Source organism: Lichenostomus cassidix, chromosome 3, assembly GCF_008360975.1.
Source record: "Lichenostomus cassidix isolate B80296 chromosome 3, HeHo_3.0, whole genome shotgun sequence".
NCBI classification, from domain to species: domain Eukaryota; kingdom Metazoa; phylum Chordata; class Aves; order Passeriformes; family Meliphagidae; genus Lichenostomus; species Lichenostomus cassidix.
This window is the reverse complement of record NC_139483.1, coordinates 88,303,313-88,316,661: the sequence shown is the minus strand read 5'-3', so window position 1 is coordinate 88,316,661 and position 13,349 is coordinate 88,303,313. Positions and strand designations below refer to the sequence as shown.

Here is a 13,349-nt window from a genome sequence, read left to right as displayed (position 1 = left end):
TTCAGATTTTAAGGATGTGGAAAGGAAAATGATCCATGGTTTCCACTTCCACAGTGTACAACGTGTCATTGACCTATGAATAATCTGTGCTCTGTGGGAGGACAGAATTTCTCCCTTCTGGAAATATTCTACCTGCCTCGTGACATAGGTGCTTTGTTTTACTGATGCTCGAGAAGGTCTAAAACTCAGAGTTGGAATTTGGTTTAGATAACCAACTAACTGAACATTTATGGCTGCACCCAGCTTCACTAAACACTCCCTCCTGTATCCCCAGCTCTTTTATTGCATTTTAGTCCTCAAATCTGAGGGAGGAACAATGTCAGTTCTGAAAAAGCACACATTTGGATTACTAAATGCTACATGAATAAATAATGTGTAAATTATTACAATATTTATGCTTGTATGCTCATATATACATCCCTCCAAAACAATTTTTTCTACATATATAATGTGTATGTGTTTGCAGGTATATACATATAACTTTATATATAAACCTACATATCTATATTATTATAATGTATATGTTATCTTAAAAAATTAAGATGCACTACAAGGAAAAGAAATAACTTTGGGCTTGCCTTATAAGTGTACAGTTATGGACATAGTAAAATGAGATATATTGAAGGAAAACTATTTAACATAATTTTCAGAGCAGTAGTTACTAGTTAAGTCACCTGTGGTCATGTAAGTAGTACTTTAGAGCGTACTTCCCTGTCACCTTTTCAAAAATGTAAACTCCTCTTGTTTTCAATAGTTTTTTGTTTGTTTTTTTTTTTTATGTACAAATCTGTGTTGCCTTAAGAACCACCAAAAATAAAATATATAGGTTATAAGGACACTTTATCTTCAGTGAAAATGAACTTTCTCTTGGCTGACAAAAGGAAAATTGTCTGCTAACTGTGAGGCTTACTTGGCTGAAGTGCATATTTAGCTTACATGGGTTTGCCATAGAACACTATGTAGAAAAAGTAAAGCAGAAAAGCAGCAGAAGCATGTAAACTGGCTGCTCTGTACCTGAAGATGAATGGGCTGCTACTGAAGAGAAACAGGATACAGTCTATTTAGCAGCTCCACTGCCCGGTTCTAAACTGTGAGATATATACAGAGATCTGACTTGAGGTTTGGGAGTTGTTTGCTTTTTTTTTAAATACCCATGTAAAGCCTTTCATTTCAGAGGAACTTGGCAGAGATTAGCATATGCAAAAGCACTGAGCCGGGAGAGTTTTTTCTAGTACTAAGAATCTGCTGCAAGTTTCTGAGGTTATAATTGAGCATTTCAAAACTGTCATGGAGCAGACATGTCAATAACCTCCAAATGAGATTTATATTTAAGACAGACTTAGTGTAGCAGCCCTTTCTGTTGTCTCTGGGTATTGTTTTTTCAAAAAGTATTTAACAGCATGCATGGGTAACTAAGCACTACTCACTGTGAGTAAATAATGAATAATTAGACACTGAATAAAAAGTTTAAATGCAACTACTCCTGGGCTTACTTATTTTTATTTGGTTTTGAAGCTTCCTTTTGTCTGGTTTCTACCAAGTACTTTCTAATTAGTAACATCAGTTTGGAAACAGTAGTTGTCTCCCTATATGTTATAGTTTGGACAGAAACTTCCACAAGACCCCTCAATAGCATCAGTGGGGATCTCTCAGGACCCCACTTATAACTACTGAAAGAATACTGATAGCCACTTTCTGATGGGCTTCAAATTAATTGTTACAACTCACACAGATAGTTCTTATCTGTGTTTCCGTGTATATATCAAAGGAAGATGCACCACTGTTGTCTGAAAGGGACACAAGCTCAAAATTTCTTTGGTTTGGGAGAGCATTTACAGGCAGACCAGGACTGCAGAGTAGCAACAGTCTGCAGAAATGAAGGGTTGTAGGAAACAGGCACTGAACAACACCACAAAAAACCCTGAGTCCAAGGTGGTCCCACTCTCCACAATGAAGCCAGAATCTCTAACTGCAAATTTCTGCCAGCCAATGTACAAAGCATAAAAGATGTGTACAAATGTTGACAAGTTAAAACCTTGCATTATATAGCAGACTGCAAAAAAGTGGTGCTGGCTATGTTGCAATGACCAGTGGTTAGAATGGTAGCCCAGTTAAAAAAGTAAAATATTATTTAATTATATTGAATATTTTAATACTGAAAATAATACACAAATCTTGATCCCCACTGCGTCTAATAAATCCCCTGTCAGACATGACTGTGAATGCTCAGTAGGGTATCTCTCAGGTCCTTTGTCCTGCTGAAATGGCATGAGGTGCAGGGAGGCATTGTGTCTCAAATATTTTTATTTCACAGGCAAGAGCTTTTCAACACTGGCAGCCTGAAAAACACAGGTTAAGATTTTCAAGCATTTGGTTCCTTCAGAATGTTCTCATATCATTCCAGCCCTGCTCAGTACATCTACCAAAATGTGTCCCTGTGGGACTGATCACAGCGTCTAAAAATCAGTTGACCAGAAAATCAGTGAGTATTTTTTTAATCATTGGAGGAATATAATTTTTTCTAAGTAAAAACTAGATTAGGGTCAATGCTGATTGCAACAAAATTCTTCCTTTGCTCTCATTGGTCAGGATTCTTAGCACTGACTTTTAAAAATGGTATTCTTATATCACCTGAAACTAATACATGCAGCACTATGGTTACATCCAACGAATCATGGTCCAGGGGAATATCACAAACACCTGTGTATAAGATGGGAAAGAATGATATTTTCCACCCATGTGGCAAACTGATGAAACTTTCACACTGTATTAACACTAAGTCCAACTCTAAGAAGAAAGAAGTCAAATTTACACAATAAAAGTGTTTTGGAAAAGGAGCCTTCTTTTACACCAAGAGAAAAAATATCATACACTGATTTTCATTAACAAAACTATTTATTTTATTGGGGGGGGGGAAGGGAAAGAACAGCTGAAAAACACCCAAAGCACTTATATGGATAGACAGTATAACAAGTAATCAGTATTTTGGCAATTCAGCTATAAATATCTGATTATGTTTACTGCACTTAAAAATATAAAAACTGCCAGCAATGAGTTTAGGTCAGTTCATAAGGGACTATTAGATATGATCTTTCATTAGTGATTAGCTCCACCCTAATATGTGCTTCACTTTTCTTGAAGAGGTTGGTGTGTGGCTGTGACATGAAGGGAAAGTGGACGGGTAACAAACCAAAGATATGCTGAAAGATATGTTGTAATAAGCTGCTTTTACAATATAAGATCCCAGGATCCCAACTGGATTCACAGTGAAGCCTCACTAATCAACTTAATGCCACTTTTTAACTACTAAATGTATGTGCCAAGGGAAAATGCAGGGTCTTGCAGACCTGGGTAACTATAAAGGGTCATTTACACTAATCTCACTGAATTTCACTGTTTGACTCAAAATTCTTTGTATAAGTATTAAGTAAACCAGTCAGTTTTAATCACTCCAAGGTGATAACGGTTACAGTAAGCTGATACACTACAAACGACACTCATTTACATCTTGAATATAATGAAATGATAGTTTATCTACTATCACACTTGTGGTTATCTGACCAAAACAGGTCAAAGGTTCCAGGCATTTTCCCCTGAAATTACTCAGTGCTGCCTCTAATGACTGATAATTGAAAGCAGAGACTGGAAATATCAAATGTGGTAGGTGACAGATAAGCAACTGATTAATGCAAGTACTCTGTTACAGGACACTGAAAGGTCAGAGGCCCTAGGAATTAGCTATTGTGCTACTGTGAAAAGACAGACATCAAATAGCTGTTAACCTCATTCTTGCTCTTCTCTCTCTCTCATTCAGATTCCATTATTATAGATGAGACTGCTTAAAGTGACTCACCTTTTATAAATTAAAGCAACAAATGTTTTGTAGGGTGTGTGGATAGGAGGAAAGTGATTCTAGAGAAGCATACAGGGTTAAAAAAACCCACCAAAGTAAAACAGCTATGCTAGGTGTAAATATTTTAATGAAGTGCATATGAGAGAAGTTAAGGACATTAATCAGAATGTCATTCTCAGTTGGAGAGAGCAGATTACAGATTCTAAAATATGTATTTTTTATATTTTTAAGCTTTGTAACTTTTTTGGCTCATAAAAAATTAATATCAGCTTTCGAAAATGAGTTTATCTCAGCAGGCATACCTTTCATCTTTTCACTCTGAAAGTCCTAAAAATGTAAAATCTAGTTAATATTGAAGTAAGTGGTAGCTACTTCATTCTGCTCATTGGCCTTTGAATGAGGACTATAGTCTTCGAAAAAAAAGGGTTTTAATCAAGTGGAGTTTTAAAGTCCAAGAATGAAGAAAAATAACTTCCCACAACAAATCAGTTTGTTGTGATTAAACACCACTTTGTGTTTAATCACAACAAAGTGGTGATTAAAACCCAAAAAACCAGTAGACTACGATTCTACTTCTCTAAGCACTACTGCTTTACTAGGTTTGATCTGGTTTTTAGAATGGTAAGATTCCTGATCTGAACTCAGGAAATCTATTTTGAGTTAGACATTGAAATTGATAAAGATAGTCCTTAAAGCATTGCTTTGGATACCAGAGATGGCTGCCTGATACAATCAGTGGAGAGACAATTCTGTTTGTTAAAGAGTCAACTGTCTTGTACCAGGCAGTAAACAGAACACAGTTTATCTACATTTCCCTTTTAGTCCTCTGCAGCTCCAGAGAATCGAATTAAGAGATAGCCCTTACTCAGCCAAAGGACACTTCAGTCCTTATCACCTGATTTCCGTGACTGAATCCTAGCTGCCAGGATGCCAAGTAGCCCAGTAGTGGGACATCCTGAGCCACTGCACTGAAGAAGCGCAGGGGTTGAGGGCCAAAATGAGAATGAAGTCTTTGTTCGTCTATTTTTTTAAAATTATTTTTATTTGACATTAGACATTTACCATTTACATTGCCATCATCACTCAGCTGAGTGTTTAACTACAAAACTTCAGAGTCATATGCCCCATTGCATGTGTTCCTTTTGGTATGAAGTAGTTGTCACCACAGAAACACCCACCCACATGGTGGGATGGCTTGCACAACTGAAGTGCTGCAAAGGATGGCAACAAACTCTTGAGAAGGGATAGGCAAGAAAGGAAAGGCAGTGAGGTAGCCCTCTATATTAGGGAATTATTTGATTGCCTAGAACTTCATTATGGTGACAACAGAGTTGGTGGTTTTTTGGTAAGGATCGGGGGAAGGCAAACAAGGCAGATATCCTGGTGGGAGTGTGTTATAGATTGTCCAGCCAGGATGAAGAGGCAGATGAAATGTTCTACAAGCAGCTGGGAGAAGTCTCCCAGTCCCCAGCCCTCATTCTCATGGGGGAATTCAACTTAGCAGATGTCTGCTGGAAATACAGCACAAAAGGGAGAAAAGAGTCTAGGAGGTTCCTGGAATGTGTGGAAGAGAACTCCCTGACACAGCTGGTGAGGGATTCATCTAGGGATGTTGTCCCACTGGACATGCTGCTAATGAACAGAAAACGACTGATGGGTGATGTGATGGTTGGAGGCCTCTTGGGCACAGCAATCACAAACTTATGGAGTTTTAATGGAGTTTTTAATTCTTGAAGAAATAAGGGTGGAGGTCAGCAGAACTGCTCCTTTGGGCTCCCAGAGGGCAGACTGTGGCCTGTTTAGCAGGCTGGTTGGCAGAGTCTCTTGGGAGGCAGACCTGAAGGGCAAAGGAGTCCAGGACGGACGGACATTATCCGAGAGGGAAATCTTAAAGACTAGGAGCTGGCTGTCCCCATGTGCCAAAAGACCAGCCAGTGGGGAGCAGGAGCAGCCTGCATGAACAAAGAGCTTTGACTGGACATCAGGGAAAAAAAGGGGAGTTTATGCACTTTGGAAGAGGGGGCAGGAAATCAAGACGACTAAAAGGATGACATGAGGTTATCCAGGGAGAAAATTAGAAGGGCCAAAGCCTAACAATGATGTAATCTGTTCACTGACTTAAAAGACAATAAAAAGGTTACTGTAAATACATCAGTAACAAATGGAGTGCTAAGGAGAATCTCCATTCTATTGGATGTGGGGAAAAACACAGTGGCAAAGGAGGAGGAAAAGGCTGAGGTACTTAATGTCTTCTTTGCCTCACCCCTTAATAGAGCTAGGCCAGCTGTCCTCTGAGGTGGAAGACAGGTACAGGGAGAAGAATGATGCCCTCAAGGAGGCAGACTTATCAGTGAATGTTTAATACTTGGAGCTCATGATCGTAAAGGCCTTTCCCAATATAAATGATTCTATGATTCTGTGATATCTTGCATAAAAAAATGTAGGCAGAGGTTGAAAATAGGTGTTGCCAAAATTACATTCCGCAGATACCTTATCTTAGACATGAAGGTCATTCTCAGAAACTTAATCTACATTTGGATCCCGTTCCAACAGAAGCAAAATTATTACCATTATCAGTGGGGTTTTGCTCTATTAGAAAGGGCAAGTCTGGAGAAATATTTTTTTTCATTGTAACAGTTATGTTTCTTAAAAACTGATCTACTGCAGCACTTATATTTGAGTTTCTCTGCATTTATTATTATTGCACCGATTTGATTTAAAATAATTATATATTTAGATGTGGTATTTATGATATTATGCATTTAGATGATATTTTTATGATAAATATATATTTAGATGTGGTTTTGAAATAGTGATGTAAAGTACTTTCACATGAAATATACTTTCTTATCAAAACACAAAGAATAAAGTTTGATCAGTCAAATGCTGATATGCTAGATATACTGCTGTAAATTTAGTTATTTCACTAAAATCTTTATTTACAGGTTGGCTACTAATATCAATGAGCAACATTTGCCTATTTTGCTTGCCAAAATTAGAGGCAGTTTGAAAATTGTTTGATTAAATACTATGCAGTTAGTAAAAGTTTTAGTAAATGAAATATTGTTTATTGAATCCAAATTTTTAGTGGTAGAACATCCCTTCCATAACTGAACAGAATTACTGAACTGTATGAATTGAAAAGAAATTCAGATCAAAATAAAATCAATGAAAAAAAACCTTCAACAGAAGGCTGAAACAGAAGAAACTGCAAGAGAATTTAGAGCAAGAAAGAAAATAAAAACCATAATAAAAAATCAAACCAACAAAAAAACCAATTGCCTTTTTTCCAGGCAAATATTTCACTTACTGGTTTTCTTTGTTTAACTCTCAAAGAAATGCATTTCAATATCCCATACTTTATAAAAAAAGAAAAAGAATATATTAATGTATTTAAACCAAGCATTCACATTCGTTAAACATCTTTTCAGAGCACTGTTCTATTGTTAAAATGTTCATTTGTTCATTTTGTTATTGTAGTCAATAAGATCTCATAGGTCTTTACCAATTGACAGAACCAACATTTGAAAAACTCAAAATATTGTAAAGACTAAAATATTATTAAGGTGTACTTTGAAATTATGTGATTTCTACTTTATAATCCCTTCAAAATGTTCATGCAAAGTTTTCACTTTAAAGTGATAGGCAGTAACTAAGTAAATAATGAAAGTTACACACCCACAACTAGAAAATAAGTGAATATGCAAAAGCATAAATTTCTTCCCTTTTTTCATGAATTATTTTAAGAATCAGAATTTGATTAATAGTTAATAGCTTTCAGCATTCATCACGAGAAGGAAAGAGTTCCCAGAAACCATAGAACAGTGCCTGCCAGCAATTTTTATAAGCAGATACCTAAAGAAATGCCTCGATCAAAGAGGCATAACTGGGTTTGGCTTTCTCACACGTAATCTCCCTGGTGATCTGGACACTGTGAGATTACCCATGAGACTTTCTTGTTACTACACACTAAAATATGGAAAGAAATAGAAATTTTAATCAAATTGCTGGTCTTCATTCAATAGCCAATGTCCTGTTAAAAATTTCATTGCTAAACATGTGTTATTCATTCAAGTTACTCTTCTTCCAAGTCAAATGCACTTGCTCAACAAGTCAAAACAAGTGCTGCTCTGCAGCTGGTCCAATAATAATTAAATGCTGGAAGGCTTTCGGTTGTTGATACAAAATAAGTGGGAAAGCAGCACCCTGCTTTTCTTATACTGCCTTGAACCCAGCCAATGCAAGAGGAGCAGTAAGTAACCAGACAAAGAGATGGAGTTTTGGAAGTGAACAGAACTTTGAGAGTCTAAGTTTGGGTATTATCACAATCCTAACATAAAAGATAGTTGGCAAAGTGATTCCTCAAAATCTACTTTTTCTGATGGTTTTGACAGTATAATGCACTGTACCTTTCAACCTCACAAATGCAAAAATTTCACTCCAGTTGTCCAGCTGTAGGACAAAATACAACAAAAGATACAACTGCACGTGTGTGCTATTTAATAAATAAGGAGCCTGTGGTTTCTTTATTATTTCAAGTCACACTGTATTACAAAGGCACTCCAATTACGAGTACATATGTTAATCTAAATCTACTAGATTTCTGATTGCATTCAGTTTCATCCGTGATGAAAATAATAAAATAAATCTTTACTTGGAAAAATAGAACAGATCAAAGATCCCCCTATTATGTAGTTCTGAACGAATGCATAGATAAGTTAGTTAATCCTTACACCACCAAGCCTCAGGTTGCTAATTTTGTCTGCTGTTTTCAGTGCTATTTTGCCTCACCTTTGGCAAAGCCAGTAAATTTTGATACCATCTGTCAATAGACTTCCATTTTTTCTCATGTTTAATTTTGTTTTTCTATAATCACAGATCATCACAAAGAAAACTAACAATTATTGCCAGGTTTCTGACTGTGTGTGAAAGTCAGTATGTCAGATCAACACAACCTCAAGGTTAACAGATGACAGAAAAAAAGATCCCTCTTGGGTTCAGCTGCAGCTGAATAGAAACAAAAGTTATACCTCTGGGATCCAATGGTCAGAAAATAGGTGTAAGTTATAACTGTTTTGACACTGTAAAAGTATACAGATGGAACATAACTTCTGAGGAGGGTGAAAGGGCATATATCATCATAGGGCAACTGGCAGGGGAGGAAAAGCTAAACATTAAAGTGCACTCTATCTTCTCACATCTCCCCAGTTTCTGCTCATGTTAACCCTCTGCTCACTTCCACCCAGAGGTGGCGAGTCACTCTACCATTTACCATTTACACATGTTGCCTAATAAACTCCATCTATGTTCTGCTGTGGAATTTGTTGGAAATGCTTCCATGGAATTTGTGTCTGCACCCCAAACTGGATAGGACTGGATAGGCAATATTTTCTACTTATTCTGTGCTCACATCTGAATATTTTAATATTACCCATACCTGTTAACACTGACCAAACATTCCATAAAAACAGTCCAGCTGTAACAAGGATAAGGAAGGAAACCCTCAAGAACATCTCATTTAGAGATTATAAAAAGGCTTCATTCCATATCACAAATAAAAAATATTTTATATAAATATACTTATTTATATAATTAATTTACTTAATTATATTTATATAAATATACTATATTCTAGATAGAATATTAAATACAGTTGTAAGAAAAAGGTGCTCACGGGCCATGTACTTAGTTATTATGTCAGCTTGGCTCACAGAAATGTAGAAGTCCACTGATTTATACTTTGATTGCACAAGTGTATACTAGGCTAATCACTATACTGAGTCATCACCTTAAAAATAAAAATGTAGGGAGACAAAATTTTGTCTTTTATAAACTCCTGGCCCGTATTTTGAAGGTTTGTCCAGCACACTCTTGCTGTTGGCCAACACCAAGGACCCACCTAGGAGAGTCCAAGCAGTGGTGCTGAGAAATAGAGCACTGGAGGCAGACAGGAGGAAGATGAGGAGGAAGAGCAGAGAGGAGACTGGCAAGTGGTGGCCAGGAATAGCACTTTCAGACAGCATGTTTTAACAGCCAGTTTGGGATCTGCCTGTGGCTTTAACAGCTTGTTAATAGTGATTCAAAATGTAACCTCTCCTCTGCAGCTCTGTCAATCTAATCTGACTATGATTCTCACAGAGATTATTTCACCCCAATAGGGAATAAGTACCCTCAACAAGAAGGAAAAAACACTTGGGATTTTTTCCTGAAAGAAGTTTAAAATTTATCAAAGTTAATGATTATTTTGACCCTCTTTCTGGGCAGAAACTCACTGACTGTTAGTGAACCTCTGGGTTGGCCATCTAGCATCACACCTGCACTGGCAGAGGAAAGGAAAACTAATCTTCACAATGTTTGTGCAATGAAAGAGCTCAGTTATCTCCAGGTAACATGACAGTAGGTTGCGTTCCCTCACAGTAGGTCGTAATACCTCACAGTAGGTTATTTTGGACAGACTTGGGGTGAGAGACACAGGAGCCTCAAAATGACATAAAAAGCAAGAAAATAATTTCCAAAGTAGAGAGTACGGCACCTTGAGCACAGAGTACTGTTCATCCAACAATTGTATGATGTAAGATCATAACTCCTCTACAAAAAAAAAAAAAATTGATGTCAATGTATAAGACAAGAGTAAGGTCCCCCTTCTTTGTAGTTACTCTGTCACAGAGTTACAGAGAGGCTGCAGCTGGAAGGGACTTGAGGAGATCATCTGCTCCAATCCCCTGGCTCTGGCAGGGCTACCTAGAGCTGGTGGCCCAGGGCTGTCAACCTGCTTGAAATGTTTCTGCATTTTCCATGTTATTCCACCAGGGACTGCATTTGTCATATTCCTCACACAGTTAGTTACAAACACAATACCCAAACTGATTGCAGAGGTATCTATAGGTGTTACAGTCCTGTGGAACAGCAAAGATGGTCTCCTGAAGCTCATGTTATCTGCTGAGCCAGCAGTGCCCCAGACAAAACTTGTGTGTCTTTCTGAGCAGAATGTAAAAATGAGCAGGGAGTGGGAACATGACTTGCAATCTTTTTGGTACAACACCTCTAAGAATATTTCCCATGCATTTTGCAGCAGCTGATCAACGTTTGCCTTTGCACATATATGTGCTAAACCTGTGTTTCCACTAGGGTTGGAAGTGACAACTGCTCTAAGCTTTGGGGATAGGCTTAGGTTTTTAACAAGTAAAAAACCCCATTTGCCCATCCTCAAAATGGAAAGCGTCACAGTCTTTTGTTTTGGGGACATGCTTTCATTCCTATTTTGATGAAAACACAATCTCTACCTGCAGACAAGGAGAATCAGCTTGATTTAATGGAGCTCGTGGTAAATCTAACTGATACAATAATATAATGTTAATGATATGGTGATATGTTCATAAAAGGAGCTTCATTACTGCACAACAGCAGATGGTGATGTAAACACAGGATGAGCAAGCCATAGCTTGTTTGGGAGCTGTGCCCATGGAGCCAAGATTGCAGCTCATGAGTGTGTCTGTGCACTGGTTCCAACAAAGGGATGAACCCCTTCTACATAAGGCCTCCCTCTCACACACACATGCTAAAGTACCTATTTTGTATTTTGCATTTATAAGGAATACATACAAATATGGAGAAAGCAGAACACAACTGCTGGGAAATGAAAGTGGTGACAATATGCTGTTAATCTCAATGATATTACCCTCTTCATTATGACCCAATGAATTGCTGCTTGAACTTGAACTTCTTGACCTCAAGATTAGCTCAGCTGGTCAGAGCATGGTGCTAATATGACCAAGGTTGTGGGTTCAATCCCCATATGGACCATTCACTTAAGAGTTGCACTTGATTCTTGTGAGTCCCTTTCAGCTCTGAATACTCTGTGACCTGTGTCTTAGAATTCACTCCACAACATCAATCACCTCTGGATTTTGCGTTACCACATATCTATACCTCTATAGAAAAATATATTTGTACATATATTTTATAAAACAACATTTTAAATATGTTTACTTAAAATTTTGATATATCTAAAAATGTTTCTCCTTGCAAATGTGATCTCATTATTATATACAGCCTCATTAAACATGATTATTAATTCAGTAGCTTAAGAAATTATGAAAAAAAATTACCTTTTGAAGAACCAGAGTTGATAACTATAGGATATAATATAGGAGATAACCAAAGAATCAAAGAAAATAAGTCACTTTATTCTGAAATGACACCTCATTTTAAATTACTGTGATACATTATATTATATAGTGTCACATTATACTACCTCTCAAACTTCTGAAAAATAAACCAACCCTCCCTGAAGGTCATCATATTTCATTGTATGTTTTCAGGTATACTTTCTATTGCTTAACACCAGAGGATTTAAGAATGATGATCTTTTGAATAGCTTACTATGACATACAGGAAATTCTATGTTTTAGTTTTAATCATATAATCTTGTACTTTGAATCAATACTTAAAAACATTTAACTGTGTAAAAGCAATTGTGTCTAGTTGAACTGTAGTTTTAACCTTTGCTATGTGAAAGACAGTACAGACTTTCAGATTTCACAATAGTGTTCAGTTCATGGTGACAACCATGGGCATTAGTACGTCAGCCTGAGGGCTCTCAGCACAGCCCTAAATAACTTGTCTTTTTTATCTAGAGTTTGACTCAAGATGGATGATAAACCATTGAAATAATGCCATAATTATGTGCAGTTAACCACTACAAAAATTAATTCTTTGTGGCACTTCATTCACCAATAAGTGTTTTTATCAGTGGTATAATAAAACAAAATTGAAGGTGTATTCTTTTGCCCTGCACTCCTTAAAGTCTTGGGACTAGACTTTCACTTGATAATAATAATTTTATAGCTTGTATTTCATTTTTTCTTCATTTATTTTAAGTAACCAAGTTTACTATAATACTATAAATCAAATTTGTGGAAAGCGAGCTATGGAACAATAGAGGAAGCATATATGTATGTCTCATCACTAGTGAGAAGTGATATGGTCAGTGCCATGTGTTCCAAAAGCCATCAACTATATGAAAAACATTGTAAAATAAGAAGTGCTTGAAGTTTCTTTCTGACTCTTTAGAGTGACCATTTTCATAAACTGCGGCTCTCTCTGGATGTTGATTTGCTTTCATTTTTATTTTTCTGCAGTTGCAGGGGATAATTGCTGCTCTTTAATGAAACCTTAGATGTGCTCATAAATCATCAATGCACAGAAAATCTCATAGCAAATATTATATAAGACTCAAAAATCTTGTGGGAACTGGAAATTCTATGGAAGAATAAGAAACTCTGAAGTTTTGGAAAACCACAGAGATATCACTTGTGGACAGAGGCTTGTGTCTTTTATATCATCAGATGTGAACTTCAGCCCTTGCAGTACGTTGATATCTCACCCCTTTCTTTATCTCTTTGGAGAAACATCCAATCTGTTAATCAGTGAGCAGAAGCCCTCTTCAGAACAAGTTAAAATACGTGATTTTAGTCACAGAAGTAGCAACTATCTT

General features: G+C 36.8%; 1 protein-coding gene across 2 annotated transcripts in view; it reads right to left on the bottom strand.

Moving 5' to 3' along the window:
• Positions 1-13,349, bottom strand: part of BMP5 (bone morphogenetic protein 5) — a 56,037-nt gene that overhangs the window by 31,875 nt on the left and 10,813 nt on the right. The window lies entirely within an intron of this gene.